We start from the raw sequence: 6,871 nt of genomic DNA, 5'->3' as shown, positions 1-6,871 counted from the left end.
TGATCACGTTGGGCAATGCTTAGAATGACTTGAACACCATTGATAGAGACAGATACCATTAATTATGGAATGCTGAGTTGGTATCAAGAAGGTGGGAGATGTTGTTCAGCCCTTGAACTAAGTGGCTTGTTAGGCCATTTAAGAGGGCAATTAAGAGTCAACCGTATTGCTGTGAATCTGGAGTCACATATAGCCTGATCGAGTAAGAATAGCAGATTTCCTTCACTAAAGGACATTAATTTATCATGAGTTTTTATGACAATTGATGATAGTTTCATGGTCACTTTTACTAAGACTAACTTTTAAACCCAGATCTATAATTATTAAACTTAAATTCCACCGGCTGCTGTGGCATTAGTTTGGATCTCTGTATTACTAGTCAAGTGACATTATTTCTACACCACCATCTCCGCCCCCATTTTATACATGCAGGTATATATAGGGGGTAGGTGGGTGGGGGTAAATGCCTTCCTGGAACTTTAGCTTAGGGTCCAGTTTCAGTCAGACACCAGCAATAACTTGGAAGATCTGCCAATGATGTTAAGTAGTTATTTTTTTTACAGAACTGGGAGTGAATACCAAAGCCAAAGACTAGGAGCAACCAGTCAATGAGGAACAGCAGGGAAGTACCTGAGTGTGGGACCTTAAGCATTAGTAAACAGATCCCAAGACCCAATCTATGAGTATGCGCAACAATATTAAAGATTTACAACCAACAGCAACTTCAACTTATGCACCCTTACAATCTAACAATATTAACAGCTCTGTTGTACTGATCATATTGCTCAGTCTGGCATTCATAAATTAAGATACAAGGTAACAGGAAACCTGTTTAGATCTTCTAGCTGCCCGCATTCAGTCCTAGATAGATCAGCCAGTTAGTAACGGTCTGTGTAGTTCCATTTTGTTCACTGAATCTGCTTGTGCCTGCCTCAAATATACCCAATTTATGAATTTATTGTGGTGTCTGATCTCACTGTGATGCTCAGTGTAAGTGTGAGGCTTGCTCTGTGCTGTCATGATCAGAATTAATCAGCTAAAGGCCTTCACATTTAAGAATTTTATTTCGATCACAATGACAATGATTTACAACGTAAGATTTTCTCTGTGATTTCCAACTAAATATGTTGGGTAGACGATGGTGATGAGATAGTTTTGTTTCTCCATGCCAGGGTTTCTTGGTGGAGAATGATTCAAAACTATCAATGTCCTGTGAAACTGTGCTACTTTCTATGGTTTGGAGCAGTGTAGAGTTAGGCACTCCAGATTATTGGTGCTGGATACCATTGATCAGGATCCATCTATGCTGGCGTGATGCCAGAAATGAGGGAGCCAGACCATGTTGTTGGAAATTTTAGGTGGAGCTGATTCAAATTCTTATGTCTGTTGTCACTGCTGAGGCTCTGCCAAGATAAAAGTTCAGCGGGAGCTAGTTTATTGACCACTATTCTGTACCTGCAGGTAGTGAAGAGTAAATGTCTACATGGGAATTTAGAGCGTATCTAGCAAAAACTGATGATTTTGCTCAAGCTCTAGAATATATCAAATAATGCCAATAATCCTAAGTAGCTGAATTTAGTTCCAGAACAGAGTGTGAGACCCACACTCACAGATTGGCAGTAAAGACTGGTCAGTCAGAGACTCCAATTTGTGATCTGACAGTCGGACCAATTAGACATCTGTTTCCATGTACCTGGCTACCTAAAAGCAGCGATGTGGAAGATTTAAAAACCGAATACTACAGATACTGGAATCTGAAATAAAAACAGCAACTGCTGGAAAAACTCAGCAGATCTGACAGCGTCTGGGGAGACTTATCATTTCAAGTTCATATGATGCTTCTTCAGCTCTTGATGTTTTTCCAGCATTTTCTGTTTCTGTTTGTGACATGGAAGACTTACATGTGACAATACAATTATTCCATCATATTGTGCAATAGTATTAACTAAACTTGTTAGGTCCTTCAGAGATTAAAATACAAGATAAGCATGTTGAGACAAACCTTTCATTGTCTGCAACTATCCATTGAATCTATCGGTTGATGATGTTACCATTTTTCATGTTCCCTTCACAAAACAAGCTTATTCACATCTTCTAACTGATCACATTCAGTCCGAGATTGATTAGCCAGTTAATTACAGCAGCTCCATTTCCATCACACTTTAACTGATTGCGCAGAAACTCAGTTAATGAACCTATTGTAATGTTTGATCTCGCTGTGATGCACATTGTGAAGGTGAGACTTGCTCTGCCATATCATAATTTGACTCATCCAGTTAAAGGGACTACACCTTGATGAAATTGGGTTTGACAGCACCCTGGGGCCTCATTAGTGTACAAGGAGTCATTATGCTAAAATTCAAAAACAGTTTTCCATGTGACCATGTCCCAGAAACAGGGAACACAAGCAATGGGTGTGACAGGGTTCGCTGCTTCCTACCAGTGATGTTAAATAATTCGATATATTTACAGAACAAGAGGCAAGCACAATATCTAAGAACTGGTAACAGCTAGTCAATAAGAGACAAGAGGAAAATACCTTAGTGTGGGGCTGTGTAACTCTTAGTAGCCGGGGTATAAGGCCCCATGATGTGGGAGAAACAATATTAAAAAGTTACTAGCGATTTCAATAAATCCACTCTACTCTGCATCAATATTACTGTGTCTTTTATACTTATCATGTTGTTCATTATCGCATTCAAAAATTACAATATAAGGTAATTATGTTGAGACAAACCATTTAATGTCTGTAGTGTTCCGTCTGATTCATTACTTGATGTTGCCATTCGTCGTACTCCCTTCAAAATACCTGGTCAGGTCATCCAGCTGACTACGTCCTTATAAGTCTACTTTGTGAAGGGAATGTGAACACTAGCAATATTGTTGTTTTGACAAAGGGTCATGTGGACTCGAAACATCAGCTCTTTTCTCTCCTTACAGATGCTGCCTGACCTGCTGAGATTTTCCAGCATTTTATCTTTTGCTTTCAGATTCCAGCATCCTCAGTAATTTGCTTTTATTTAGTGGCAATATCATTACTGGCACATTTAGTAGAACATTGTGGACACAAAAGGTTTGTCTCAATATGGTTATCGTTATTGTAATTTTTGAAGGGCAAGCTCAGTTAATACTTGGTAAATCTGTCTGTTCCATTTCCTTCAACTAAATATGTAGGCTCCTGCACCAAACATACCCAATTTATGAATCTATGGTGATGTCCAATCTCACTGCATGCTCAGTGTGAGGATGAAGGCTTGTTCTATGATGTTGTGGCTTGACTCAGCCAGCTAAGGAAGGGTCTCACTTTGCTGAACGTGTAGAGTAAACAGCCTTGGGATTGATTTCGGTCACAATGACAAAATGAGTTAGAACGTTCAAACCAGGTTTCCATATTGTTACAACCTAGTGATCTTGGTGTGTAGGCAATGGTGATGGATTGTTTGCCTTCTTTGTTTCACCTTTTTCTGATTAATGATTATTCCAGCATTCCAAAATGCTTTGAAACAGAGCTTGTATTTCATTGGTTTGGAGTGCTCTACAACTGGACCATCCACATCATTATAAATCAGATTCCACTGGTTTGGCTTGGTACCAGGGACAGGGGAGCAACAGGTTGTTGGAGAACTTATCTAGAGATGAATTACATTCATATACTTGGTGAAGTTGAACAAGTTCTGACAGAAAAGCCAGTGGAGATGCCAGCTCCATTAAGCTCTCTTCTAAACTGCAGGTCACAGAGGTTAAATATTTACCTCTAAGTAGCAAACATTGATAATTTTGCCCCAATTTCTAAAATATCTCAAATAATGCAAATAATAGTATGTTGCTGAATATAGTCACAGGTTAAGGCATGAGCACCATATACAGACTGGCAGTGAGACAGTCAGTCAGAGACTCCAAGGAGAGTCTAGGAATAGGTCTGATTAACTATCAGAGATTGGGCTCCAAGCACCTGATTACCTAAAAACATTGATATGAAGATTTCCTTATGAACAACAAGTACAATATTCCATCCTATAGTGCATCAGTATTAACTGAGCTTGCCCTTCAGAAATTACAATAACGATAACCATATTGAGACAAACCTTTTGTGTCCACAATGTTCTACTAAATGTGCCAGTAATGATATTGCCACTAAATAAAAGCAAATTACTGAGGATGCTGGAATCTGAAAGCAAAAGATAAAATGCTGGAAAATCTCAGCAGATCAGGCAGCATCTGTAAGGAGAGAAAAGAGCTGATGTTTCGAGTCCACATGACCCTTTGTCAAAACAACAATATTGCTAGTGTTCACATTCCCTTCACAAAGTAGACTTATAAGGATCTTCTAGCCAAGCACATTCCTTCCTAAACTGCTCGTTAGTAAGTCATTGCAGCCCTGTTTCCGTCATTTAAATTGATTTTGAAGCCTGCTGTCTGACGCTTACCTAGTTATGATGTGGAGATGCCAGCATTGGGCTGGGGTAAACATAATAAGAAGTCTCACAACACCAGGTTAAAGTCCAATAAGCTTATTTGGTAGCAAACGTCACTACTTCTGCTGCTCCGAAAGCTAGTGGCGTTTGCTACCAAATAAACCTGTTGGCTTTAAGCTGGTACTGTGAGACTTCTTACCATGCTTACCCAGTTAACAGAGCTATTGTAATGTTTAATCTCATTGTGAAACGCCTTGTGATGGCGAGACCTACTCATGTTGTCACTCATGGTTTAACACCTCAGTTTAAGGGACCTTGACCTTTATGAATTTTTCACTTTGTCTGCTGCTTATAGCAACATTTAGAGATAATTGTGGAGTATGAAGACTCTAAGAGGAATAAAACGAATGGCTTTTATATTATACGTTTTATATTGCCCTCCTTCAGAGGCCATTTGGTGAAACCTCATTCATCCATCCAGAAAGACTACAGAACATCCAAGCAAATTCTGCCTTTGTTTCTAACCACAATAATGAGGTTTCAGTTCTTATTTTCTAACCACAATCTTTACAAAGCACTTGATATGCATTCAACTGTGAAGAGAAAGAAAAACAAAGCTCTAGGCTAGTGGGTAAGTTATCCCACCTGTCAATCCAAGTGATTCATAGGGGCCAGACACCAGATGCTATTCTTTCAATGTGAAAGGGGAACACTCCAGTGAAACTCAATCCCTGCAGTTCCTCAGAGCATTCGAAGAGACTTCAGAGCCTTATGGGAGAAAGCAAGAGGATCTCCTGGGTAAAACTGACAGGACCTTTCTATAAGACCACTTAAAGGAGGTAATTTAATACCTGGAGTTTGTGATTTTAATCAAGGCCAATCCCAAACGTGGTCTGGAATGCTGTGGTGATTTTGAAGGCATCCAGATGTCCATTGGGCATAGATATAAAGTGCCCAGGGCACTTCAAAGGTTTTAAAGGACAACACAATAATAAATATCTTTACTGGAACGATGTCTAAAATTCACCATCCTGAAAGTGAATACCACCTTTTCCAGGGCAGCAAGGACAAGTGCAGCCATTAAACTACCATCCCAGAGGAGGTCAACCACTTCCCCTGAGCCCACCTATCACCCAATTCATAGAATTATAGAACCATACAGTACAGAAAGAGGCCATTTGGCCCATCAAGTCTTCATCGACCACAATCCCACCCATGCCCTTCCCCCATATCCCCACATATTTTACCCACTAATCCCTCCAACCTACGCATCTCAGGGCACTAAGGGGCAATTTTTTACCATAGTCAATCAACCTAACTCACACACCTTCGAACTGTGGGAGGAAGCCGGAGCACCCAGAGGAAATGCACGCAGACACGAGGAGAATGTGTAAACTCCACACAGACAGTGACCCAAGCTGGAAATCGAACCCAGGTCCCTGAGCTGTGAAACAGCAATGTACAGCTGTGAAACAACTGTGAAATGAAACAGCTGTGAAACAACACTGTGCTACCATGCTGCCCCTTTGGGAGATCCTCCCTCTGCAGCCTGGCAGCAGCAGAGGGCCAGATGGGCACAGCACATACCTCCTTGCCTCCATTCGGAGTCCAAAGTGCCAGGTCAGTGTGTCACTGCTAAGGTGTCAGAGGCAGTGCAATGTTGACACTGCTGAGGGATGGGGCCTGAAGGAGGCCTGAGGGGGTACTTGAGGAGATCCAGTCTCAGGGTGTCTCTTTTATGGGGGCAGTTGAGGCTCTGGCTAAGGGGAGGAGGTTGGTTAATCCTCATGTCTGCTTGGTATGGCGGAGGGTGACCTTTCAGTGGTGGTGGGGAGGATGCCCCTCTGTGTTGAGGAGTTGGGTGTGCTTCCCTTGTCAGCAGGGATGCCATGTTCATTTTGTGAGGACGGTGCCTGTCTCTCAGTGCTGAAATTGGGGTACCTTTTAAAAATGGTGGCCCGATCTCTGTATAGCCAGACGAGCCATGTAAATCATGCTTTACATACTGTTAAATGCTAAAGGTGGGAGAATTCCACCTGACAGGGACTGCTAGCACCAGCAGGAAACACTTTGGTTTTTCCATTGGTAGGAGCACTTAGAGTGCAATTGGTTAAATCACACACATACTGTCTATTTTTATATCTCTTGTACTCTATTTTTTCCTTCCTTCTTAACCTTTCAGTTATTTACTGAATGACAGAATTGATATGCGCGGAAGGAGGCCATTCGACCCATTATATCTGTACTGGCTTTCCAAATGAACATTGTGACTTAGTGCCATAACTCTGCACATTATTTCTGTTTAAATAATCACCTAATCTCCTCTCAAAGTCTCAATTGAACCTGTCACCACCACACTTCCAGGCAGTGCATTCCAAACTCAAACTACTCACGTGAAAAAGTTAATTTTTCCATCACATTCGCTATTTTAGCAATTACTTCAAATCTGTGCCCTC

Source organism: Carcharhinus amblyrhynchos, chromosome 8 (genome assembly GCF_965287045.1).
Source record: "Carcharhinus amblyrhynchos chromosome 8, sCarAmb.v2.hapA, whole genome shotgun sequence".
Taxonomy (NCBI): domain Eukaryota; kingdom Metazoa; phylum Chordata; class Chondrichthyes; order Carcharhiniformes; family Carcharhinidae; genus Carcharhinus; species Carcharhinus amblyrhynchos.
This window is presented reverse-complemented; position numbering follows the sequence as displayed.